This window comes from Phyllobates terribilis, unplaced genomic scaffold (genome assembly GCF_046119375.1).
Source record: "Phyllobates terribilis strain yellow unplaced genomic scaffold, ASM4611937v1 Scaffold_393__1_contigs__length_1774422, whole genome shotgun sequence".
NCBI classification, from domain to species: domain Eukaryota; kingdom Metazoa; phylum Chordata; class Amphibia; order Anura; family Dendrobatidae; genus Phyllobates; species Phyllobates terribilis.
The window spans coordinates 1,526,767-1,552,090 of record NW_027363153.1 but is presented as its reverse complement, the minus strand read 5'-3'; the positions used below and the strand labels follow the sequence as shown (position 1 = coordinate 1,552,090).

Below are 25,324 nucleotides of genomic sequence, written 5' to 3'. Positions count from 1 at the left end.
TTAAGCGCAGCAGAGTAACCAGCGCACATACCTGTTAGCTCAGGTGAGTTTAAAAGGCTGCTGTTGATAACAAGGGCATTTGCTAAATAGATGGTGTGTGTGCAACAATATACTGAAAGGTCAATTATATTGTGCAGCTTATCTCACCACCTGTAGTTATTTAGGTGAAAGCTCCAAAATGCTTGCCTAATATGTCTGTTTATCCAAAAGGAAGTAAAAAGGGAGAGCTAGAAAGATAGCATTGCATCACATTACATGGCAATGCAATGCACAGTTGCTGAAGTTGAACCAAAATGAGCTTGTAATCTGGCTTCTGCAACTTTGAACATGAAAAATCCAATGAGGAGAAGAAAAGCAAAGCCAAAGAGTCCATCCCAAAATCCGACAAACAAGCAAAATGAACAAAAAACATTGAATTCAATTCTTTCTGATTTTAGAAACTGCATTAAAGAAGGGGTGCACCGGTCCTGGAGATACTGCAATACCAGGTCAATGCGTGGAGTGGACAGAGCAAGCTCTTTTTCCATCTCCCTGTTCTAAAAATCCATTTAATATATGGTCCCCAGATAGGGGACGTATCAGATATTAAACTGATAAGGACAGATACTACACTTGATCTTAGCCAAAAGGCCGAGAAGCGATAACCAGAATTGGTTTCAAACTACGGAGCCACCCAAGGATCCTGAAAAGTCCATTTGTGGAGATGAGCTCCTGGACTCCCGTTAAGAAGACATGTTGTCAACCTCTAGATCCCTTACATGCCTGCACTTTTCAGCTTGCTGCTGCTGCAATCCACGCGTTTTAGATCTGCATAACTCCACCTCTTTAAACACAGCACCTTCACCCCCTGCTGTTCCCACCCGCCTCAACACCGTTGGAAGGGAGGAGAACCAATTAAGGCGGGGGGTGGGGTGGAACGAGCAGCTGTCTACCCTTAGCAGGAGGGCTCCTGATTACATACCTCTCCTGCTGCTGCTGCTGCTGGCTGTCCAGCAGCAGACTGAAGGTGGCTGCTGCTGTGCACAGGTATATAAAGGCTCAGAGCCTATTATGACACGCGCAGCCAGCGTTCCATTGCCACATTCCATCTACTGCAGGCAGGATACCTGGCTGGCTGAATGTCGCTGAGAAGCTCACAGAGACCGCCATAAGCAACAGTTTAACAGAATGCCACAGACTAATCAACCAAACTTTTTGGGTTGGGTTCTCTTTTATAGTCTGCAGGCATTAAATGAAAGAAGTCAGTGTTCCAGCAGAGGGAGACAACGTTTCAGAAAAGGCATTGTAGCAAACCAAAAAAGAAATTTTAAGCGCAGCAGAGTAACCAGCGCACATACCTGTTAGCTCAGGTGAGTTTAAAAGGCTGCTGTTGATAACAAGGGCATTTGCTAAATAGATGGTGTGTGTGCAACAATATACTGAAAGGTCAATTATATTGTGCAGCTTATCTCACCACCTGTAGTTATTTAGGTGAAAGCTCCAAAATGCTTGCCTAATATGTCTGTTTATCCAAAAGGAAGTAAAAAGGGAGAGCTAGAAAGATAGCATTGCATCACATTACATGGCAATGCAATGCACAGTTGCTGAAGTTGAACCAAAATGAGCTTGTAATCTGGCTTCTGCAACTTTGAACATGAAAAATCCAATGAGGAGAAGAAAAGCAAAGCCAAAGAGTCCATCCCAAAATCCGACAAACAAGCAAAATGAACAAAAAACATTGAATTCAATTCTTTCTGATTTTAGAAACTGCATTAAAGAAGGGGTGCACCGGTCCTGGAGATACTGCAATACCAGGTCAATGCGTGGAGTGGACAGAGCAAGCTCTTTTTCCATCTCCCTGTTCTAAAAATCCATTTAATATATGGTCCCCAGATAGGGGACGTATCAGATATTAAACTGATAAGAACAGATACTACACTTGATCTTAGCCAAAAGGCCGAGAAGCGATAACCAGAATTGGTTTCAAACTACGGAGCCACCCAAGGATCCTGAAAAGTCCATTTGTGGAGATGAGCTCCTGGACTCCCGTTAAGAAGACATGTTGTCAACCTCTAGATCCCTTACATGCCTGCACTTTTCGGCTTGCTGCTGCTGCAATCCACGCGTTTTAGATCTGCATAACTCCACCTCTTTAAACACAGCACCTTCACCCCCTGCTGTTCCCACCCGCCTCAACACCGTTGGAAGGGAGGAGAATCAATTAAGGCGGGGGGTGGGGTGGAACGAGCAGCTGTCTACCCTTAGCAGGAGGGCTCCTGATTACATACCTCTCCTGCTGCTGCTGCTGCTGGCTGTCCAGCAGCAGACTGAAGGTGGCTGCTGCTGTGCACAGGTATATAAAGGCTCAGAGCCTATTATGACACGCGCAGCCAGCGTTCCATTGCCACATTCCATCTACTGCAGGCAGGATACCTGGCTGGCTGAATGTCGCTGAGAAGCTCACAGAGACCGCCATAAGCAACAGTTTAACAGAATGCCACAGACTAATCAACCAAACTTTTTGGGTTGGGTTCTCTTTTATAGTCTGCAGGCATTAAATGAAAGAAGTCAGTGTTCCAGCAGAGGGAGACAACGTTTCAGAAAAGGCATTGTAGCAAACCAAAAAAGAAATTTTAAGCGCAGCAGAGTAACCAGCGCACATACCTGTTAGCTCAGGTGAGTTTAACAGGCTGCTGTTGATAACAAGGGCATTTGCTAAATAGATGGTGTGTGTGCAACAATATACTGAAAGGTCAATTATATTGTGCAGCTTATCTCACCACCTGTAGTTATTTAGGTGAAAGCTCCAAAATGCTTGCCTAATATGTCTGTTTATCCAAAAGGAAGTAAAAAGGGAGAGCTAGAAAGATAGCATTGCATCACATTACATGGCAATGCAATGCACAGTTGCTGAAGTTGAACCAAAATGAGCTTGTAATCTGGCTTCTGCAACTTTGAACATGAAAAATCCAATGAGGAGAAGAAAAGCAAAGCCGAAGAGTCCATCCCAAAATCCGACAAACAAGCAAAATGAACAAAAAACATTGAATTCAATTCTTTCTGATTTTAGAAACTGCATTAAAGAAGGGGTGCACCGGTCCTGGAGATACTGCAATACCAGGTCAATGCGTGGAGTGGACAGAGCAAGCTCTTTTTCCATCTCCCTGTTCTAAAAATCCATTTAATATATGGTCCCCAGATAGGGGACGTATCAGATATTAAACTGATAAGAACAGATACTACACTTGATCTTAGCCAAAAGGCCGAGAAGCGATAACCAGAATTGGTTTCAAACTACGGAGCCACCCAAGGATCCTGAAAAGTCCATTTGTGGAGATGAGCTCCTGGACTCCCGTTAAGAAGACATGTTGTCAACCTCTAGATCCCTTACATGCCTGCACTTTTCGGCTTGCTGCTGCTGCAATCCACGCGTTTTAGATCTGCATAACTCCACCTCTTTAAACACAGCACCTTCACCCCCTGCTGTTCCCACCCGCCTCAACACCGTTGGAAGGGAGGAGAACCAATTAAGGCGGGGGGTGGGGTGGAACGAGCAGCTGTCTACCCTTAGCAGGAGGGCTCCTGATTACATACCTCTCCTGCTGCTGCTGCTGCTGGCTGTCCAGCAGCAGACTGAAGGTGGCTGCTGCTGTGCACAGGTATATAAAGGCTCAGAGCCTATTATGACACGCGCAGCCAGCGTTCCATTGCCACATTCCATCTACTGCAGGCAGGATACCTGGCTGGCTGAATGTCGCTGAGAAGCTCACAGAGACCGCCATAAGCAACAGTTTAACAGAATGCCACAGACTAATCAACCAAACTTTTTGGGTTGGGTTCTCTTTTATAGTCTGCAGGCATTAAATGAAAGAAGTCAGTGTTCCAGCAGAGGGAGACAACGTTTCAGAAAAGGCATTGTAGCAAACCAAAAAAGAAATTTTAAGCGCAGCAGAGTAACCAGCGCACATACCTGTTAGCTCAGGTGAGTTTAAAAGGCTGCTGTTGATAACAAGGGCATTTGCTAAATAGATGGTGTGTGTGCAACAATATACTGAAAGGTCAATTATATTGTGCAGCTTATCTCACCACCTGTAGTTATTTAGGTGAAAGCTCCAAAATGCTTGCCTAATATGTCTGTTTATCCAAAAGGAAGTAAAAAGGGAGAGCTAGAAAGATAGCATTGCATCACATTACATGGCAATGCAATGCACAGTTGCTGAAGTTGAACCAAAATGAGCTTGTAATCTGGCTTCTGCAACTTTGAACATGAAAAATCCAATGAGGAGAAGAAAAGCAAAGCCAAAGAGTCCATCCCAAAATCCGACAAACAAGCAAAATGAACAAAAAACATTGAATTCAATTCTTTCTGATTTTAGAAACTGCATTAAAGAAGGGGTGCACCGGTCCTGGAGATACTGCAATACCAGGTCAATGCGTGGAGTGGACAGAGCAAGCTCTTTTTCCATCTCCCTGTTCTAAAAATCCATTTAATATATGGTCCCCAGATAGGGGACGTATCAGATATTAAACTGATAAGGACAGATACTACACTTGATCTTAGCCAAAAGGCCGAGAAGCGATAACCAGAATTGGTTTCAAACTACGGAGCCACCCAAGGATCCTGAAAAGTCCATTTGTGGAGATGAGCTCCTGGACTCCCGTTAAGAAGACATGTTGTCAACCTCTAGATCCCTTACATGCCTGCACTTTTCAGCTTGCTGCTGCTGCAATCCACGCGTTTTAGATCTGCATAACTCCACCTCTTTAAACACAGCACCTTCACCCCCTGCTGTTCCCACCCGCCTCAACACCGTTGGAAGGGAGGAGAACCAATTAAGGCGGGGGGTGGGGTGGAACGAGCAGCTGTCTACCCTTAGCAGGAGGGCTCCTGATTACATACCTCTCCTGCTGCTGCTGCTGCTGGCTGTCCAGCAGCAGACTGAAGGTGGCTGCTGCTGTGCACAGGTATATAAAGGCTCAGAGCCTATTATGACACGCGCAGCCAGCGTTCCATTGCCACATTCCATCTACTGCAGGCAGGATACCTGGCTGGCTGAATGTCGCTGAGAAGCTCACAGAGACCGCCATAAGCAACAGTTTAACAGAATGCCACAGACTAATCAACCAAACTTTTTGGGTTGGGTTCTCTTTTATAGTCTGCAGGCATTAAATGAAAGAAGTCAGTGTTCCAGCAGAGGGAGACAACGTTTCAGAAAAGGCATTGTAGCAAACCAAAAAAGAAATTTTAAGCGCAGCAGAGTAACCAGCGCACATACCTGTTAGCTCAGGTGAGTTTAAAAGGCTGCTGTTGATAACAAGGGCATTTGCTAAATAGATGGTGTGTGTGCAACAATATACAGAAAGGTCAATTATATTGTGCAGCTTATCTCACCACCTGTAGTTATTTAGGTGAAAGCTCCAAAATGCTTGCCTAATATGTCTGTTTATCCAAAAGGAAGTAAAAAGGGAGAGCTAGAAAGATAGCATTGCATCACATTACATGGCAATGCAATGCACAGTTGCTGAAGTTGAACCAAAATGAGCTTGTAATCTGGCTTCTGCAACTTTGAACATGAAAAATCCAATGAGGAGAAGAAAAGCAAAGCCAAAGAGTCCATCCCAAAATCCGACAAACAAGCAAAATGAACAAAAAACATTGAATTCAATTCTTTCTGATTTTAGAAACTGCATTAAAGAAGGGGTGCACCGGTCCTGGAGATACTGCAATACCAGGTCAATGCGTGGAGTGGACAGAGCAAGCTCTTTTTCCATCTCCCTGTTCTAAAAATCCATTTAATATATGGTCCCCAGATAGGGGACGTATCAGATATTAAACTGATAAGAACAGATACTACACTTGATCTTAGCCAAAAGGCCGAGAAGCGATAACCAGAATTGGTTTCAAACTACGGAGCCACCCAAGGATCCTGAAAAGTCCATTTGTGGAGATGAGCTCCTGGACTCCCGTTAAGAAGACATGTTGTCAACCTCTAGATCCCTTACATGCCTGCACTTTTCGGCTTGCTGCTGCTGCAATCCACGCGTTTTAGATCTGCATAACTCCACCTCTTTAAACACAGCACCTTCACCCCCTGCTGTTCCCACCCGCCTCAACACCGTTGGAAGGGAGGAGAACCAATTAAGGCGGGGGGTGGGGTGGAACGAGCAGCTGTCTACCCTTAGCAGGAGGGCTCCTGATTACATACCTCTCCTGCTGCTGCTGCTGCTGGCTGTCCAGCAGCAGACTGAAGGTGGCTGCTGCTGTGCACAGGTATATAAAGGCTCAGAGCCTATTATGACACGCGCAGCCAGCGTTCCATTGCCACATTCCATCTACTGCAGGCAGGATACCTGGCTGGCTGAATGTCGCTGAGAAGCTCACAGAGACCGCCATAAGCAACAGTTTAACAGAATGCCACAGACTAATCAACCAAACTTTTTGGGTTGGGTTCTCTTTTATAGTCTGCAGGCATTAAATGAAAGAAGTCAGTGTTCCAGCAGAGGGAGACAACGTTTCAGAAAAGGCATTGTAGCAAACCAAAAAAGAAATTTTAAGCGCAGCAGAGTAACCAGCGCACATACCTGTTAGCTCAGGTGAGTTTAAAAGGCTGCTGTTGATAACAAGGGCATTTGCTAAATAGATGGTGTGTGTGCAACAATATACTGAAAGGTCAATTATATTGTGCAGCTTATCTCACCACCTGTAGTTATTTAGGTGAAAGCTCCAAAATGCTTGCCTAATATGTCTGTTTATCCAAAAGGAAGTAAAAAGGGAGAGCTAGAAAGATAGCATTGCATCACATTACATGGCAATGCAATGCACAGTTGCTGAAGTTGAACCAAAATGAGCTTGTAATCTGGCTTCTGCAACTTTGAACATGAAAAATCCAATGAGGAGAAGAAAAGCAAAGCCAAAGAGTCCATCCCAAAATCCGACAAACAAGCAAAATGAACAAAAAACATTGAATTCAATTCTTTCTGATTTTAGAAACTGCATTAAAGAAGGGGTGCACCGGTCCTGGAGATACTGCAATACCAGGTCAATGCGTGGAGTGGACAGAGCAAGCTCTTTTTCCATCTCCCTGTTCTAAAAATCCATTTAATATATGGTCCCCAGATAGGGGACGTATCAGATATTAAACTGATAAGAACAGATACTACACTTGATCTTAGCCAAAAGGCCGAGAAGCGATAACCAGAATTGGTTTCAAACTACGGAGCCACCCAAGGATCCTGAAAAGTCCATTTGTGGAGATGAGCTCCTGGACTCCCGTTAAGAAGACATGTTGTCAACCTCTAGATCCCTTACATGCCTGCACTTTTCGGCTTGCTGCTGCTGCAATCCACGCGTTTTAGATCTGCATAACTCCACCTCTTTAAACACAGCACCTTCACCCCCTGCTGTTCCCACCCGCCTCAACACCGTTGGAAGGGAGGAGAACCAATTAAGGCGGGGGGTGGGGTGGAACGAGCAGCTGTCTACCCTTAGCAGGAGGGCTCCTGATTACATACCTCTCCTGCTGCTGCTGCTGCTGGCTGTCCAGCAGCAGACTGAAGGTGGCTGCTGCTGTGCACAGGTATATAAAGGCTCAGAGCCTATTATGACACGCGCAGCCAGCGTTCCATTGCCACATTCCATCTACTGCAGGCAGGATACCTGGCTGGCTGAATGTCGCTGAGAAGCTCACAGAGACCGCCATAAGCAACAGTTTAACAGAATGCCACAGACTAATCAACCAAACTTTTTGGGTTGGGTTCTCTTTTATAGTCTGCAGGCATTAAATGAAAGAAGTCAGTGTTCCAGCAGAGGGAGACAACGTTTCAGAAAAGGCATTGTAGCAAACCAAAAAAGAAATTTTAAGTGCAGCAGAGTAACCAGCGCACATACCTGTTAGCTCAGGTGAGTTTAAAAGGCTGCTGTTGATAACAAGGGCATTTGCTAAATAGATGGTGTGTGTGCAACAATATACTGAAAGGTCAATTATATTGTGCAGCTTATCTCACCACCTGTAGTTATTTAGGTGAAAGCTCCAAAATGCTTGCCTAATATGTCTGTTTATCTAAAAGGAAGTAAAAAGGGAGAGCTAGAAAGATAGCATTGCATCACATTACATGGCAATGCAATGCACAGTTGCTGAAGTTGAACCAAAATGAGCTTGTAATCTGGCTTCTGCAACTTTGAACATGAAAAATCCAATGAGGAGAAGAAAAGCAAAGCCAAAGAGTCCATCCCAAAATCCGACAAACAAGCAAAATGAACAAAAAACATTGAATTCAATTCTTTCTGATTTTAGAAACTGCATTAAAGAAGGGGTGCACCGGTCCTGGAGATACTGCAATACCAGGTCAATGCGTGGAGTGGACAGAGCAAGCTCTTTTTCCATCTCCCTGTTCTAAAAATCCATTTAATATATGGTCCCCAGATAGGGGACGTATCAGATATTAAACTGATAAGAACAGATACTACACTTGATCTTAGCCAAAAGGCCGAGAAGCGATAACCAGAATTGGTTTCAAACTACGGAGCCACCCAAGGATCCTGAAAAGTCCATTTGTGGAGATGAGCTCCTGGACTCCCGTTAAGAAGACATGTTGTCAACCTCTAGATCCCTTACATGCCTGCACTTTTCGGCTTGCTGCTGCTGCAATCCACGCGTTTTAGATCTGCATAACTCCACCTCTTTAAACACAGCACCTTCACCCCCTGCTGTTCCCACCCGCCTCAACACCGTTGGAAGGGAGGAGAACCAATTAAGGCGGGGGGTGGGGTGGAACGAGCAGCTGTCTACCCTTAGCAGGAGGGCTCCTGATTACATACCTCTCCTGCTGCTGCTGCTGCTGGCTGTCCAGCAGCAGACTGAAGGTGGCTGCTGCTGTGCACAGGTATATAAAGGCTCAGAGCCTATTATGACACGCGCAGCCAGCGTTCCATTGCCACATTCCATCTACTGCAGGCAGGATACCTGGCTGGCTGAATGTCGCTGAGAAGCTCACAGAGACCGCCATAAGCAACAGTTTAACAGAATGCCACAGACTAATCAACCAAACTTTTTGGGTTGGGTTCTCTTTTATAGTCTGCAGGCATTAAATGAAAGAAGTCAGTGTTCCAGCAGAGGGAGACAACGTTTCAGAAAAGGCATTGTAGCAAACCAAAAAAGAAATTTTAAGCGCAGCAGAGTAACCAGCGCACATACCTGTTAGCTCAGGTGAGTTTAAAAGGCTGCTGTTGATAACAAGGGCATTTGCTAAATAGATGGTGTGTGTGCAACAATATACTGAAAGGTCAATTATATTGTGCAGCTTATCTCACCACCTGTAGTTATTTAGGTGAAAGCTCCAAAATGCTTGCCTAATATGTCTGTTTATCCAAAAGGAAGTAAAAAGGGAGAGCTAGAAAGATAGCATTGCATCACATTACATGGCAATGCAATGCACAGTTGCTGAAGTTGAACCAAAATGAGCTTGTAATCTGGCTTCTGCAACTTTGAACATGAAAAATCCAATGAGGAGAAGAAAAGCAAAGCCAAAGAGTCCATCCCAAAATCCGACAAACAAGCAAAATGAACAAAAAACATTGAATTCAATTCTTTCTGATTTTAGACACTGCATTAAAGAAGGGGTGCACCGGTCCTGGAGATACTGCAATACCAGGTCAATGCGTGGAGTGGACAGAGCAAGCTCTTTTTCCATCTCCCTGTTCTAAAAATCCATTTAATATATGGTCCCCAGATAGGGGACGTATCAGATATTAAACTGATAAGAACAGATACTACACTTGATCTTAGCCAAAAGGCCGAGAAGCGATAACCAGAATTGGTTTCAAACTACGGAGCCACCCAAGGATCCTGAAAAGTCCATTTGTGGAGATGAGCTCCTGGACTCCCGTTAAGAAGACATGTTGTCAACCTCTAGATTCCTTACATGCCTGCACTTTTCGGCTTGCTGCTGCTGCAATCCACGCGTTTTAGATCTGCATAACTCCACCTCTTTAAACACAGCACCTTCACCCCCTGCTGTTCCCACCCGCCTCAACACCGTTGGAAGGGAGGAGAACCAATTAAGGCGGGGGGTGGGGTGGAACGAGCAGCTGTCTACCCTTAGCAGGAGGGCTCCTGATTACATACCTCTCCTGCTGCTGCTGCTGCTGGCTGTCCAGCAGCAGACTGAAGGTGGCTGCTGCTGTGCACAGGTATATAAAGGCTCAGAGCCTATTATGACACGCGCAGCCAGCGTTCCATTGCCACATTCCATCTACTGCAGGCAGGATACCTGGCTGGCTGAATGTCGCTGAGAATCTCACAGAGACCGCCATAAGCAACAGTTTAACAGAATGCCACAGACTAATCAACCAAACTTTTTGGGTTGGGTTCTCTTTTATAGTCTGCAGGCATTAAATGAAAGAAGTCAGTGTTCCAGCAGAGGGAGACAACGTTTCAGAAAAGGCATTGTAGCAAACCAAAAAAGAAATTTTAAGCGCAGCAGAGTAACCAGCGCACATACCTGTTAGCTCAGGTGAGTTTAAAAGGCTGCTGTTGATAACAAGGGCATTTGCTAAATAGATGGTGTGTGTGCAACAATATACAGAAAGGTCAATTATATTGTGCAGCTTATCTCACCACCTGTAGTTATTTAGGTGAAAGCTCCAAAATGCTTGCCTAATATGTCTGTTTATCCAAAAGGAAGTAAAAAGGGAGAGCTAGAAAGATAGCATTGCATCACATTACATGGCAATGCAATGCACAGTTGCTGAAGTTGAACCAAAATGAGCTTGTAATCTGGCTTCTGCAACTTTGAACATGAAAAATCCAATGAGGAGAAGAAAAGCAAAGCCAAAGAGTCCATCCCAAAATCCGACAAACAAGCAAAATGAACAAAAAACATTGAATTCAATTCTTTCTGATTTTAGAAACTGCATTAAAGAAGGGGTGCACCGGTCCTGGAGATACTGCAATACCAGGTCAATGCGTGGAGTGGACAGAGCAAGCTCTTTTTCCATCTCCCTGTTCTAAAAATCCATTTAATATATGGTCCCCAGATAGGGGACGTATCAGATATTAAACTGATAAGAACAGATACTACACTTGATCTTAGCCAAAAGGCCGAGAAGCGATAACCAGAATTGGTTTCAAACTACGGAGCCACCCAAGGATCCTGAAAAGTCCATTTGTGGAGATGAGCTCCTGGACTCCCGTTAAGAAGACATGTTGTCAACCTCTAGATCCCTTACATGCCTGCACTTTTCGGCTTGCTGCTGCTGCAATCCACGCGTTTTAGATCTGCATAACTCCACCTCTTTAAACACAGCACCTTCACCCCCTGCTGTTCCCACCCGCCTCAACACCGTTGGAAGGGAGGAGAACCAATTAAGGCGGGGGGTGGGGTGGAACGAGCAGCTGTCTACCCTTAGCAGGAGGGCTCCTGATTACATACCTCTCCTGCTGCTGCTGCTGCTGGCTGTCCAGCAGCAGACTGAAGGTGGCTGCTGCTGTGCACAGGTATATAAAGGCTCAGAGCCTATTATGACACGCGCAGCCAGCGTTCCATTGCCACATTCCATCTACTGCAGGCAGGATACCTGGCTGGCTGAATGTCGCTGAGAAGCTCACAGAGACCGCCATAAGCAACAGTTTAACAGAATGCCACAGACTAATCAACCAAACTTTTTGGGTTGGGTTCTCTTTTATAGTCTGCAGGCATTAAATGAAAGAAGTCAGTGTTCCAGCAGAGGGAGACAACGTTTCAGAAAAGGCATTGTAGCAAACCAAAAAAGAAATTTTAAGCGCAGCAGAGTAACCAGCGCACATACCTGTTAGCTCAGGTGAGTTTAAAAGGCTGCTGTTGATAACAAGGGCATTTGCTAAATAGATGGTGTGTGTGCAACAATATACTGAAAGGTCAATTATATTGTGCAGCTTATCTCACCACCTGTAGTTATTTAGGTGAAAGCTCCAAAATGCTTGCCTAATATGTCTGTTTATCCAAAAGGAAGTAAAAAGGGAGAGCTAGAAAGATAGCATTGCATCACATTACATGGCAATGCAATGCACAGTTGCTGAAGTTGAACCAAAATGAGCTTGTAATCTGGCTTCTGCAACTTTGAACATGAAAAATCCAATGAGGAGAAGAAAAGCAAAGCCAAAGAGTCCATCCCAAAATCCGACAAACAAGCAAAATGAACAAAAAACATTGAATTCAATTCTTTCTGATTTTAGAAACTGCATTAAAGAAGGGGTGCACCGGTCCTGGAGATACTGCAATACCAGGTCAATGCGTGGAGTGGACAGAGCAAGCTCTTTTTCCATCTCCCTGTTCTAAAAATCCATTTAATATATGGTCCCCAGATAGGGGACGTATCAGATATTAAACTGATAAGAACAGATACTACACTTGATCTTAGCCAAAAGGCCGAGAAGCGATAACCAGAATTGGTTTCAAACTACGGAGCCACCCAAGGATCCTGAAAAGTCCATTTGTGGAGATGAGCTCCTGGACTCCCGTTAAGAAGACATGTTGTCAACCTCTAGATCCCTTACATGCCTGCACTTTTCGGCTTGCTGCTGCTGCAATCCACGCGTTTTAGATCTGCATAACTCCACCTCTTTAAACACAGCACCTTCACCCCCTGCTGTTCCCACCCGCCTCAACACCGTTGGAAGGGAGGAGAACCAATTAAGGCGGGGGGTGGGGTGGAACGAGCAGCTGTCTACCCTTAGCAGGAGGGCTCCTGATTACATACCTCTCCTGCTGCTGCTGCTGCTGGCTGTCCAGCAGCAGACTGAAGGTGGCTGCTGCTGTGCACAGGTATATAAAGGCTCAGAGCCTATTATGACACGCGCAGCCAGCGTTCCATTGCCACATTCCATCTACTGCAGGCAGGATACCTGGCTGGCTGAATGTCGCTGAGAAGCTCACAGAGACCGCCATAAGCAACAGTTTAACAGAATGCCACAGACTAATCAACCAAACTTTTTGGGTTGGGTTCTCTTTTATAGTCTGCAGGCATTAAATGAAAGAAGTCAGTGTTCCAGCAGAGGGAGACAACGTTTCAGAAAAGGCATTGTAGCAAACCAAAAAAGAAATTTTAAGCGCAGCAGAGTAACCAGCGCACATACCTGTTAGCTCAGGTGAGTTTAAAAGGCTGCTGTTGATAACAAGGGCATTTGCTAAATAGATGGTGTGTGTGCAACAATATACTGAAAGGTCAATTATATTGTGCAGCTTATCTCACCACCTGTAGTTATTTAGGTGAAAGCTCCAAAATGCTTGCCTAATATGTCTGTTTATCCAAAAGGAAGTAAAAAGGGAGAGCTAGAAAGATAGCATTGCATCACATTACATGGCAATGCAATGCACAGTTGCTGAAGTTGAACCAAAATGAGCTTGTAATCTGGCTTCTGCAACTTTGAACATGAAAAATCCAATGAGGAGAAGAAAAGCAAAGCCAAAGAGTCCATCCCAAAATCCGACAAACAAGCAAAATGAACAAAAAACATTGAATTCAATTCTTTCTGATTTTAGAAACTGCATTAAAGAAGGGGTGCACCGGTCCTGGAGATACTGCAATACCAGGTCAATGCGTGGAGTGGACAGAGCAAGCTCTTTTTCCATCTCCCTGTTCTAAAAATCCATTTAATATATGGTCCCCAGATAGGGGACGTATCAGATATTAAACTGATAAGAACAGATACTACACTTGATCTTAGCCAAAAGGCCGAGAAGCGATAACCAGAATTGGTTTCAAACTACGGAGCCACCCAAGGATCCTGAAAAGTCCATTTGTGGAGATGAGCTCCTGGACTCCCGTTAAGAAGACATGTTGTCAACCTCTAGATCCCTTACATGCCTGCACTTTTCGGCTTGCTGCTGCTGCAATCCACGCGTTTTAGATCTGCATAACTCCACCTCTTTAAACACAGCACCTTCACCCCCTGCTGTTCCCACCCGCCTCAACACCGTTGGAAGGGAGGAGAACCAATTAAGGCGGGGGGTGGGGTGGAACGAGCAGCTGTCTACCCTTAGCAGGAGGGCTCCTGATTACATACCTCTCCTGCTGCTGCTGCTGCTGGCTGTCCAGCAGCAGACTGAAGGTGGCTGCTGCTGTGCACAGGTATATAAAGGCTCAGAGCCTATTATGACACGCGCAGCCAGCGTTCCATTGCCACATTCCATCTACTGCAGGCAGGATACCTGGCTGGCTGAATGTCGCTGAGAAGCTCACAGAGACCGCCATAAGCAACAGTTTAACAGAATGCCACAGACTAATCAACCAAACTTTTTGGGTTGGGTTCTCTTTTATAGTCTGCAGGCATTAAATGAAAGAAGTCAGTGTTCCAGCAGAGGGAGACAACGTTTCAGAAAAGGCATTGTAGCAAACCAAAAAAGAAATTTTAAGCGCAGCAGAGTAACCAGCGCACATACCTGTTAGCTCAGGTGAGTTTAAAAGGCTGCTGTTGATAACAAGGGCATTTGCTAAATAGATGGTGTGTGTGCAACAATATACTGAAAGGTCAATTATATTGTGCAGCTTATCTCACCACCTGTAGTTATTTAGGTGAAAGCTCCAAAATGCTTGCCTAATATGTCTGTTTATCCAAAAGGAAGTAAAAAGGGAGAGCTAGAAAGATAGCATTGCATCACATTACATGGCAATGCAATGCACAGTTGCTGAAGTTGAACCAAAATGAGCTTGTAATCTGGCTTCTGCAACTTTGAACATGAAAAATCCAATGAGGAGAAGAAAAGCAAAGCCAAAGAGTCCATCCCAAAATCCGACAAACAAGCAAAATGAACAAAAAACATTGAATTCAATTCTTTCTGATTTTAGACACTGCATTAAAGAAGGGGTGCACCGGTCCTGGAGATACTGCAATACCAGGTCAATGCGTGGAGTGGACAGAGCAAGCTCTTTTTCCATCTCCCTGTTCTAAAAATCCATTTAATATATGGTCCCCAGATAGGGGACGTATCAGATATTAAACTGATAAGAACAGATACTACACTTGATCTTAGCCAAAAGGCCGAGAAGCGATAACCAGAATTGGTTTCAAACTACAGAGCCACCCAAGGATCCTGAAAAGTCCATTTGTGGAGATGAGCTCCTGGACTCCCGTTAAGAAGACATGTTGTCAACCTCTAGATTCCTTACATGCCTGCACTTTTCGGCTTGCTGCTGCTGCAATCCACGCGTTTTAGATCTGCATAACTCCACCTCTTTAAACACAGCACCTTCACCCCCTGCTGTTCCCACCCGCCTCAACACCGTTGGAAGGGAGGAGAACCAATTAAGGCGGGGGGTGGGGTGGAACGAGCAGCTGTCTACCCTTAGCAGGAGGGCTCCTGATTACATACCTCTCCTGCTGCTGCTGCTGCTGGCTGTCCAGCAGCAGACTGAAGGTGGCTGCTGCTGTGCACAGGTATATAAAGGCTCAGAGCCTATTATGACACGCGCAGCCAGCGTTCCATTGCCACATTCCATCTACTGCAGGCAGGATACCTGGCTGGCTGAATGTCGCTGAGAAGCTCACAGAGACCGCCATAAGCAACAGTTTAACAGAATGCCACAGACTAATCAACCAAACTTTTTGGGTTGGGTTCTCTTTTATAGTCTGCAGGCATTAAATGAAAGAAGTCAGTGTTCCAGCAGAGGGAGACAACGTTTCAGAAAAGGCATTGTAGCAAACCAAAAAAGAAATTTTAAGCGCAGCAGAGTAACCAGCGCACATACCTGTTAGCTCAGGTGAGTTTAAAAGGCTGCTGTTGATAACAAGGGCATTTGCTAAATAGATGGTGTGTGTGCAACAATATACTGAAAGGTCAATTATATTGTGCAGCTTATCTCACCACCTGTAGTTATTTAGGTGAAAGCTCCAAAATGCTTGCCTAATATGTCTGTTTATCCAAAAGGAAGTAAAAAGGGAGAGCTAGAAAGATAGCATTGCATCACATTACATGGCAATGCAATGCACAGTTGCTGAAGTTGAACCAAAATGAGCTTGTAATCTGGCTTCTGCAACTTTGAACATGAAAAATCCAATGAGGAGAAGAAAAGCAAAGCCAAAGAGTCCATCCCAAAATCCGACAAACAAGCAAAATGAACAAAAAACATTGAATTCAATTCTTTCTGATTTTAGAAACTGCATTAAAGAAGGGGTGCACCGGTCCTGGAGATACTGCAATACCAGGTCAATGCGTGGAGTGGACAGAGCAAGCTCTTTTTCCATCTCCCTGTTCTAAAAATCCATTTAATATATGGTCCCCAGATAGGGGACGTATCAGATATTAAACTGATAAGAACAGATACTACACTTGATCTTAGCCAAAAGGCCGAGAAGCGATAACCAGAATTGGTTTCAAACTACGGAGCCACCCAAGGATCCTGAAAAGTCCATTTGTGGAGATGAGCTCCTGGACTCCCGTTAAGAAGACATGTTGTCAACCTCTAGATCCCTTACATGCCTGCACTTTTCGGCTTGCTGCTGCTGCAATCCACGCGTTTTAGATCTGCATAACTCCACCTCTTTAAACACAGCACCTTCACCCCCTGCTGTTCCCACCCGCCTCAACACCGTTGGAAGGGAGGAGAACCAATTAAGGCGGGGGGTGGGGTGGAACGAGCAGCTGTCTACCCTTAGCAGGAGGGCTCCTGATTACATACCTCTCCTGCTGCTGCTGCTGCTGGCTGTCCAGCAGCAGACTGAAGGTGGCTGCTGCTGTGCACAGGTATATAAAGGCTCAGAGCCTATTATGACACGCGCAGCCAGCGTTCCATTGCCACATTCCATCTACTGCAGGCAGGATACCTGGCTGGCTGAATGTCGCTGAGAAGCTCACAGAGACCGCCATAAGCAACAGTTTAACAGAATGCCACAGACTAATCAACCAAACTTTTTGGGTTGGGTTCTCTTTTATAGTCTGCAGGCATTAAATGAAAGAAGTCAGTGTTCCAGCAGAGGGAGACAACGTTTCAGAAAAGGCATTGTAGCAAACCAAAAAAGAAATTTTAAGCGCAGCAGAGTAACCAGCGCACATACCTGTTAGCTCAGGTGAGTTTAAAAGGCTGCTGTTGATAACAAGGGCATTTGCTAAATAGATGGTGTGTGTGCAACAATATACTGAAAGGTCAATTATATTGTGCAGCTTATCTCACCACCTGTAGTTATTTAGGTGAAAGCTCCAAAATGCTTGCCTAATATGTCTGTTTATCCAAAAGGAAGTAAAAAGGGAGAGCTAGAAAGATAGCATTGCATCACATTACATGGCAATGCAATGCACAGTTGCTGAAGTTGAACCAAAATGAGCTTGTAATCTGGCTTCTGCAACTTTGAACATGAAAAATCCAATGAGGAGAAGAAAAGCAAAGCCAAAGAGTCCATCCCAAAATCCGACAAACAAGCAAAATGAACAAAAAACATTGAATTCAATTCTTTCTGATTTTAGAAACTGCATTAAAGAAGGGGTGCACCGGTCCTGGAGATACTGCAATACCAGGTCAATGCGTGGAGTGGACAGAGCAAGCTCTTTTTCCATCTCCCTGTTCTAAAAATCCATTTAATATATGGTCCCCAGATAGGGGACGTATCAGATATTAAACTGATAAGAACAGATACTACACTTGATCTTAGCCAAAAGGCCGAGAAGCGATAACCAGAATTGGTTTCAAACTACGGAGCCACCCAAGGATCCTGAAAAGTCCATTTGTGGAGATGAGCTCCTGGACTCCCGTTAAGAAGACATGTTGTCAACCTCTAGATCCCTTACATGCCTGCACTTTTCGGCTTGCTGCTGCTGCAATCCACGCGTTTTAGATCTGCATAACTCCACCTCTTTAAACACAGCACCTTCACCCCCTGCTGTTCCCACCCGCCTCAACACCGTTGGAAGGGAGGAGAACCAATTAAGGCGGGGGGTGGGGTGGAACGAGCAGCTGTCTACCCTTAGCAGGAGGGCTCCTGATTACATACCTCTCCTGCTGCTGCTGCTGCTGGCTGTCCAGCAGCAGACTGAAGGTGGCTGCTGCTGTGCACAGGTATATAAAGGCTCAGAGCCTATTATGACACGCGCAGCCAGCGTTCCATTGCCACATTCCATCTACTGCAGGCAGGATACCTGGCTGGCTGAATGTCGCTGAGAAGCTCACAGAGACCGCCATAAGCAACAGTTTAACAGAATGCCACAGACTAATCAACCAAACTTTTTGGGTTGGGTTCTCTTTTATAGTCTGCAGGCATTAAATGAAAGAAGTCAGTGTTCCAGCAGAGGGAGACAACGTTTCAGAAAAGGCATTGTAGCAAACCAAAAAAGAAATTTTAAGCGCAGCAGAGTAACCAGCGCACATACCTGTTAGCTCAGGTGAGTTTAAAAGGCTGCTGTTGATAACAAGGGCATTTGCTAAATAGATGGTGTGTGTGCAACAATATACTGAAAGGTCAATTATATTGTGCAGCTTATCTCACCACCTGTAGTTATTTAGGTGAAAGCTCCAAAATGCTTGCCTAATATGTCTGTTTATCCAAAAGGAAGTAAAAAGGGAGAGCTAGAAAGATAGCATTGCATCACATTACATGGCAATGCAATGCACAGTTGCTGAAGTTGAACCAAAATGAGCTTGTAATCTGGCTTCTGCAACTTTGAACATGAAAAATCCAATGAGGAGAAGAAAAGCAAAGCCAAAGAGTCCATCCCAAAATCCGACAAACAAGCAAAATGAACAAAAAACATTGAATTCAATTCTTTCTGATTTTAGACACTGCATTAAAGAAGGGGTGCACCGGTCCTGGAGATACTGCAATACCAGGTCAATGCGTGGAGTGGACAGAGCAAGCTCTTTTTCCATCTCCCTGTTCTAAAAATCCATTTAATATATGGTCCCCAGATAGGGGACGTATCAGATATTAAACTGATAAGAACAGATACTACACTTGATCTTAGCCAAAAGGCCGAGAAGCGATAACCAGAATTGGTTTCAAACTACGGAGCCACCCAAGGATCCTGAAAAGTCCATTTGTGGAGATGAGCTCCTGGACTCCCGTTAAGAAGACATGTTGTCAACCTCTAGATTCCTTACATGCCTGCACTTTTCGGCTTGCTGCTGCTGCAATCCACGCGTTTTAGATCTGCATAACTCCACCTCTTTAAACACAGCACCTTCACCCCCTGCTGTTCCCACCCGCCTCAACACCGTTGGAAGGGAGGAGAACCAATTAAGGCGGGGGGTGGGGTGGAACGAGCAGCTGTCTACCCTTAGCAGGAGGGCTCCTGATTACATACCTCTCCTGCTGCTGCTGCTGCTGGCTGTCCAGCAGCAGACTGAAGGTGGCTGCTGCTGTGCACAGGTATATAAAGGCTCAGAGCCTATTATGACACGCGCAGCCAGCGTTCCATTGCCACATTCCATCTACTGCAGGCAGGATACCTGGCTGGCTGAATGTCGCTGAGAAGCTCACAGAGACCGCCATAAGCAACAGTTTAACAGAATGCCACAGACTAATCAACCAAACTTTTTGGGTTGGGTTCTCTTTTATAGTCTGCAGGCATTAAATGAAAGAAGTCAGTGTTCCAGCAGAGGGAGACAACGTTTCAGAAAAGGCATTGTAGCAAACCAAAAAAGAAATTTTAAGCGCAGCAGAGTAACCAGCGCACATACCTGTTAGCTCAGGTGAGTTTAAAAGGCTGCTGTTGATAACAAGGGCATTTGCTAAATAGATGGTGTGTGTGCAACAATATACTGAAAGGTCAATTATATTGTGCAGCTTATCTCACCACCTGTAGTTATTTAGGTGAAAGCTCCAAAATGCTTGCCTAATATGTCTGTTTATCCAAAAGGAAGTAAAAAGGGAGAGCTAGAAAGATAGCATTGCATCACATTACATGGCAATGCAATGCACAGTTGCTGAAGTTGAACCAAAATGAGCTTGTAATCTGGCTTCTGCAACTTTGAACATGAAAAATCCAATGAGGAGAAGAAAAGCAAAGCCAAAGAGTCCATCCCAAAATCCGACAAACAAGCAAAATGAACAAAAAACATTGAATTCAATTCTTTCTGATTTTAGAAACTGCATTAAAGAAGGGGTGCACCGGTCCTGGAGATACTGCAATACCAGGTCAATGCGTGGAGTGGACAGAGCAAGCTCTTTTTCCATCTCCCTGTTCTAAAAATCCATTTAATATATGGTCCCCAGATAGGGGACGTATCAGATATTAAACTGATAAGAACAGATACTACACTTGATCTTAGCCAAAAGGCCGAGAAGCGATAACCAGAATTGGTTTCAAACTACGGAGCCACCCAAGGATCCTGAAAAGTCCATTTGTGGAGATGAGCTCCTGGACTCCCGTTAAGAAGACATGTTGTCAACCTCTAGATCCCTTACATGCCTGCACTTTTCGGCTTGCTGCTGCTGCAATCCACGCGTTTTAGATCTGCATAACTCCACCTCTTTAAACACAGCACCTTCACCCCCTGCTGTTCCCACCCGCCTCAACACCGTTGGAAGGGAGGAGAACCAATTAAGGCGGGGGGTGGGGTGGAACGAGCAGCTGTCTACCCTTAGCAGGAGGGCTCCTGATTACATACCTCTCCTGCTGCTGCTGCTGCTGGCTGTCCAGCAGCAGACTGAAGGTGGCTGCTGCTGTGCACAGGTATATAAAGGCTCAGAGCCTATTATGACACGCGCAGCCAGCTTTCCATTGCCACATTCCATCTACTGCAGGCAGGATACCTGGCTGGCTGAATGTCGCTGAGAAGCTCACAGAGACCGCCATAAGCAACAGTTTAACAGAATGCCACAGACTAATCAACCAAACTTTTTGGGTTGGGTTCTCTTTTATAGTCTGCAGGCATTAAATGAAAGAAGTCAGTGTTCCAGCAGAGGGAGACAACGTTTCAGAAAAGGCATTGTAGCAAACCAAAAAAGAAATTTTAAGCGCAGCAGAGTAACCAGCGCACATACCTGTTAGCTCAGGTGAGTTTAAAAGGCTGCTGTTGATAACAAGGGCATTTGCTAAATAGATGGTGTGTGTGCAACAATATACTGAAAGGTCAATTATATTGTGCAGCTTATCTCACCACCTGTAGTTATTTAGGTGAAAGCTCCAAAATGCTTGCCTAATATGTCTGTTTATCCAAAAGGAAGTAAAAAGGGAGAGCTAGAAAGATAGCATTGCATCACATTACATGGCAATGCAATGCACAGTTGCTGAAGTTGAACCAAAATGAGCTTGTAATCTGGCTTCTGCAACTTTGAACATGAAAAATCCAATGAGGAGAAGAAAAGCAAAGCCAAAGAGTCCATCCCAAAATCCGACAAACAAGCAAAATGAACAAAAAACATTGAATTCAATTCTTTCTGATTTTAGAAACTGCATTAAAGAAGGGGTGCACCGGTCCTGGAGATACTGCAATACCAGGTCAATGCGTGGAGTGGACAGAGCAAGCTCTTTTTCCATCTCCCTGTTCTAAAAATCCATTTAATATATGGTCCCCAGATAGGGGACGTATCAGATATTAAACTGATAAGAACAGATACTACACTTGATCTTAGCCAAAAGGCCGAGAAGCGATAACCAGAATTGGTTTCAAACTACGGAGCCACCCAAGGATCCTGAAAAGTCCATTTGTGGAGATGAGCTCCTGGACTCCCGTTAAGAAGACATGTTGTCAACCTCTAGATCCCTTACATGCCTGCACTTTTCGGCTTGCTGCTGCTGCAATCCATGCGTTTTAGATCTGCATAACTCCACCTCTTTAAACACAGCACCTTCACCCCCTGCTGTTCCCACCCGCCTCAACACCGTTGGAAGGGAGGAGAACCAATTAAGGCGGGGGGTGGGGTGGAACGAGCAGCTGTCTACCCTTAGCAGGAGGGCTCCTGATTACATACCTCTCCTGCTGCTGCTGCTGCTGGCTGTCCAGCAGCAGACTGAAGGTGGCTGCTGCTCTGCACAGGTATATAAAGGCTCAGAGCCTATTATGACACGCGCAGCCAGCGTTCCATTGCCACATTCCATCTACTGCAGGCAGGATACCTGGCTGGCTGAATGTCGCTGAGAAGCTCACAGAGACCGCCATAAGCAACAGTTTAACAGAATGCCACAGACTAATCAACCAAACTTTTTGGGTTGGGTTCTCTTTTATAGTCTGCAGGCATTAAATGAAAGAAGTCAGTGTTCCAGCAGAGGGAGACAACGTTTCAGAAAAGGCATTGTAGCAAACCAAAAAAGAAATTTTAAGCGCAGCAGAGTAACCAGCGCACATACCTGTTAGCTCAGGTGAGTTTAAAAGGCTGCTGTTGATAACAAGGGCATTTGCTAAATAGATGGTGTGTGTGCAACAATATACTGAAAGGTCAATTATATTGTGCAGCTTATCTCACCACCTGTAGTTATTTAGGTGAAAGCTCCAAAATGCTTGCCTAATATGTCTGTTTATCCAAAAGGAAGTAAAAAGGGAGAGCTAGAAAGATAGCATTGCATCACATTACATGGCAATGCAATGCACAGTTGCTGAAGTTGAACCAAAATGAGCTTGTAATCTGGCTTCTGCAACTTTGAACATGAAAAATCCAATGAGGAGAAGAAAAGCAAAGCCAAAGAGTCCATCCCAAAATCCGACAAACAAGCAAAATGAACAAAAAACATTGAATTCAATTCTTTCTGATTTTAGAAACTGCATTAAAGAAGGGGTGCACCGGTCCTGGAGATACTGCAATACCAGGTCAATGCGTGGAGTGGACAGAGCAAGCTCTTTTTCCATCTCCCTGTTCTAAAAATCCATTTAATATATGGTCCCCAGATAGGGGACGTATCAGATATTAAACTGATAAGAACAGATACTACACTTGATCTTAGCCAAAAGGCCGAGAAGCGATAACCAGAATTGGTTTCAAACTACGGAGCCACCCAAGGATCCTGAAAAGTCCATTTGTGGCTAAGTGCCAGAATTGGCGCATCCTATGAATGCGCCATTTCTGGGGCGGCTGACGGCTGGTGTTTCTAGCCTGGGAGGGGGCCAATATTCATGGCTCCCTTCCTGGGCTATTAATATCAGCCCCCAGCTGTCTGCCTAGCCTTTGCTAGCTATTAAATTAGGGGGGACCCCACGTCATTTTTTTTGGGGTGTCCCCCATTTTAATAGCTAGTAAAGGCTATGTATTCAGCTGGGGGCTGATATTAGTAGCCTGGGAAGCTCCGTGGGTATTACCCCCTTCCCAGGCTTCAAACATCTGCCCCAGCCATCTGCTTAACCTCCGCTAGAGCCTAAAATTAAGGGGAACCCCACGCCAATTTTTTTAATAATAAATCCTTTATTTTAATACTAAATGACAAGTACAGTAACCAACACTATCACTGTACTTCATATATATGTGACTGACATGTTTCTATCTATCTAATCTATGTGTGATGCTCTATCTTTCTGTTCTAAATTGTCGGGTACCGCTGCTGAATTGCCGGCCGGCTTTTTTAAAGAGACAGTGCATGAAAACACTATTATTTTTTTAAATAAATCCTTTACACTAAATGACAAGTACAGTAAGCAACACTATCACTGTACTTATTATATATGTGACTGACATGTTTCTATCTATCTAATCTATGTGTGAAGCTCTATTCTTTCTGTTCTAAATTGTCGGGTACAGATGCTGAATTGCCGGCCGGCTTTTTTAAAGAGACGGTGCATGAAAACACTAATATTTTTTTTAATAAATCCTTTACACTAAATGACAAGTGCAGTAACCAACACTGTCACTGTGCTTCTTATATGTGTGACTGACATGTTTCTATCTATCTAATCTATGTGTGATGCTCTATTCCTTCTTGTCTAAATTGTCGGGTACCGGTGTATGTCGCTGCTGAATTTGCCGGCCGGCTTTTTTAAAGAGAGTGTCTTCTGAGCAGTTTGTCAGCTTTTGGACACCTTTGCAGGTGTTTTCTATGTGTTTCTATGTGTTTTTGTTTGCCTGCCATTGGTTTTAACGGTGTTCGACGGTGTTCTAAGGTGTTCGACGAACAGTTCGACGAACAGTTCCTCGAACATCCCGGTGTTCGACGAACCGAACCGAACCCGAACACTACGGGGGTGGCTCAACACTAGTGGTGATATCTGAGATGGAGGCTGAACATGAGGAGGAGGAGGAGGAGGAGGAGGATGCGCAGGAGCTGTACACTGTGGGGGCAACTCTGACTGACATAGGGCCCGCAATCCTCGGTGTGGGGAGGATGTGTTCCGTCCCAAGGTCCGACTAGGTCCCGGCTTCCACTATGTTTACCCAGTGTGCCGTCAGAGAGATGTACCGTCCCTGGCCACAAGCACTTGTCCACGTGTCCGTTGTCAGGTGGACTCTCCCAGTAACTGCATTGTTGAGGGCACGGCAGATGCTTTGGGACACGTGCTTGTGTAGTGCGGGGGTGGCACACCGGGCAAAATAGTGTCGGCAGGGGACCGAGTACCGAGGGACGGCCACCGCCATAAGATTGCGGAAGGATTCCGTCTCCACCAGCCTAAAAGGCAGCATTTCCAATGCAAGCAGTCGTGAAATGTGCGAATTTAGGACTGTGGCCTGTGGGGCACTAGCTGCGAATTTCCGCTTTCGTTCAAAGGTCTGGGATATGGACAATTGAACGCTGCGGTGGGACGTGGACGTGGACGTTGATGCTGTTTCTTGAGAAACTGCCATAACAAGTGAAGACTAGTGTTGAGCCACCCCCGTAGTGTTCGAGTTCGGTTCGGTTCGTCGAACACCCGTGTGTTCGCCAAACTGTTCGTCGAACTGTTCGTCGAACACCTTCGAACACCGTTAAAACCAATGGCAGGCAAACAAAAACACATAGAAACACATAGAAAACACCTTCAAAGGTGTCCAAAAGCTGACAAACTGCTCAGAAGACATAACTAACACATGGAAAAATGACAAGTACATATAGTCATGCGAAAATAAAAGAGGTGGAGGAGTAAAAGGAGGGGGAGACACAGATATAGGCATGTCATGCCCTTCTAAAATCCAAAAAGTGAGAAGCCGACACGGCCAGTCCGTTCCTGCCCGTGCCACCTCCGTGTCGACGGGTTTGTGCCAGAGCCGCGGTGGACCCTGACGGCCAGCCCCCCTCTCCTAATACTGGTGCCTGTCCGCTGGTGGGTCGAGCCCCCAGCGGTGGGGGGGGAGTAACATCTGCAGAGGAAAGACCATCTTCCAGCCAAACTAACATGTCGACTTCTTTTCGTGGACAATGTGATACGATCCCTTTGTTACGGACACGCCCATCGCTACAAATTCCAGATGAGGCACAAAAACAGCAGGTGCTTCAGCGGATATCAAGTGCTCCTTCAAGTGGGCTCTCCTCCACCTCAACT

The 25,324-nt window shown here is 45.2% G+C and overlaps 18 non-coding genes across 18 annotated transcripts; all 18 read right to left on the bottom strand.

Annotated features, from left to right (window-relative positions):
* Positions 1-451: 451 nt before the first annotated feature.
* On the bottom strand, positions 452-642 carry LOC141225077 (U2 spliceosomal RNA). The gene has a single exon (XR_012292401.1). It is a non-coding gene; the product is annotated as a U2 spliceosomal RNA (small nuclear RNA).
* Positions 643-1,757: 1,115 nt separating this feature from the next.
* On the bottom strand, positions 1,758-1,948 carry LOC141224943 (U2 spliceosomal RNA). Its single transcript, XR_012292274.1, has one exon. It is a non-coding gene; the product is annotated as a U2 spliceosomal RNA (small nuclear RNA).
* A 1,115-nt stretch (positions 1,949-3,063) lies between these two features.
* LOC141224942 (U2 spliceosomal RNA) lies at positions 3,064-3,254 on the bottom strand. Its single transcript, XR_012292273.1, has one exon. It is a non-coding gene; the product is annotated as a U2 spliceosomal RNA (small nuclear RNA).
* A 1,115-nt stretch (positions 3,255-4,369) lies between these two features.
* Positions 4,370-4,560, bottom strand: LOC141225075 (U2 spliceosomal RNA). Its single transcript, XR_012292399.1, has one exon. It is a non-coding gene; the product is annotated as a U2 spliceosomal RNA (small nuclear RNA).
* A 1,115-nt stretch (positions 4,561-5,675) lies between these two features.
* LOC141224941 (U2 spliceosomal RNA) lies at positions 5,676-5,866 on the bottom strand. Its single transcript, XR_012292272.1, has one exon. It is a non-coding gene; the product is annotated as a U2 spliceosomal RNA (small nuclear RNA).
* Positions 5,867-6,981: 1,115 nt separating this feature from the next.
* On the bottom strand, positions 6,982-7,172 carry LOC141224940 (U2 spliceosomal RNA). Its single transcript, XR_012292271.1, has one exon. It is a non-coding gene; the product is annotated as a U2 spliceosomal RNA (small nuclear RNA).
* A 1,115-nt stretch (positions 7,173-8,287) lies between these two features.
* Positions 8,288-8,478, bottom strand: LOC141224939 (U2 spliceosomal RNA). The gene has a single exon (XR_012292270.1). It is a non-coding gene; the product is annotated as a U2 spliceosomal RNA (small nuclear RNA).
* Positions 8,479-9,593: 1,115 nt separating this feature from the next.
* LOC141224938 (U2 spliceosomal RNA) lies at positions 9,594-9,784 on the bottom strand. The gene has a single exon (XR_012292269.1). It is a non-coding gene; the product is annotated as a U2 spliceosomal RNA (small nuclear RNA).
* Positions 9,785-10,899: 1,115 nt separating this feature from the next.
* Positions 10,900-11,090, bottom strand: LOC141224937 (U2 spliceosomal RNA). Its single transcript, XR_012292268.1, has one exon. It is a non-coding gene; the product is annotated as a U2 spliceosomal RNA (small nuclear RNA).
* A 1,115-nt stretch (positions 11,091-12,205) lies between these two features.
* LOC141224936 (U2 spliceosomal RNA) lies at positions 12,206-12,396 on the bottom strand. Its single transcript, XR_012292267.1, has one exon. It is a non-coding gene; the product is annotated as a U2 spliceosomal RNA (small nuclear RNA).
* Positions 12,397-13,511: 1,115 nt separating this feature from the next.
* Positions 13,512-13,702, bottom strand: LOC141224934 (U2 spliceosomal RNA). Its single transcript, XR_012292265.1, has one exon. It is a non-coding gene; the product is annotated as a U2 spliceosomal RNA (small nuclear RNA).
* Positions 13,703-14,817: 1,115 nt separating this feature from the next.
* LOC141224933 (U2 spliceosomal RNA) lies at positions 14,818-15,008 on the bottom strand. Its single transcript, XR_012292264.1, has one exon. It is a non-coding gene; the product is annotated as a U2 spliceosomal RNA (small nuclear RNA).
* A 1,115-nt stretch (positions 15,009-16,123) lies between these two features.
* LOC141224932 (U2 spliceosomal RNA) lies at positions 16,124-16,314 on the bottom strand. Its single transcript, XR_012292263.1, has one exon. It is a non-coding gene; the product is annotated as a U2 spliceosomal RNA (small nuclear RNA).
* A 1,115-nt stretch (positions 16,315-17,429) lies between these two features.
* On the bottom strand, positions 17,430-17,620 carry LOC141224931 (U2 spliceosomal RNA). The gene has a single exon (XR_012292262.1). It is a non-coding gene; the product is annotated as a U2 spliceosomal RNA (small nuclear RNA).
* A 1,115-nt stretch (positions 17,621-18,735) lies between these two features.
* LOC141224930 (U2 spliceosomal RNA) lies at positions 18,736-18,926 on the bottom strand. Its single transcript, XR_012292261.1, has one exon. It is a non-coding gene; the product is annotated as a U2 spliceosomal RNA (small nuclear RNA).
* A 1,115-nt stretch (positions 18,927-20,041) lies between these two features.
* LOC141224929 (U2 spliceosomal RNA) lies at positions 20,042-20,232 on the bottom strand. Its single transcript, XR_012292260.1, has one exon. It is a non-coding gene; the product is annotated as a U2 spliceosomal RNA (small nuclear RNA).
* Positions 20,233-21,347: 1,115 nt separating this feature from the next.
* LOC141224928 (U2 spliceosomal RNA) lies at positions 21,348-21,538 on the bottom strand. The gene has a single exon (XR_012292259.1). It is a non-coding gene; the product is annotated as a U2 spliceosomal RNA (small nuclear RNA).
* Positions 21,539-22,653: 1,115 nt separating this feature from the next.
* Positions 22,654-22,844, bottom strand: LOC141224927 (U2 spliceosomal RNA). The gene has a single exon (XR_012292258.1). It is a non-coding gene; the product is annotated as a U2 spliceosomal RNA (small nuclear RNA).
* Positions 22,845-25,324: the final 2,480 nt, after the last annotated feature.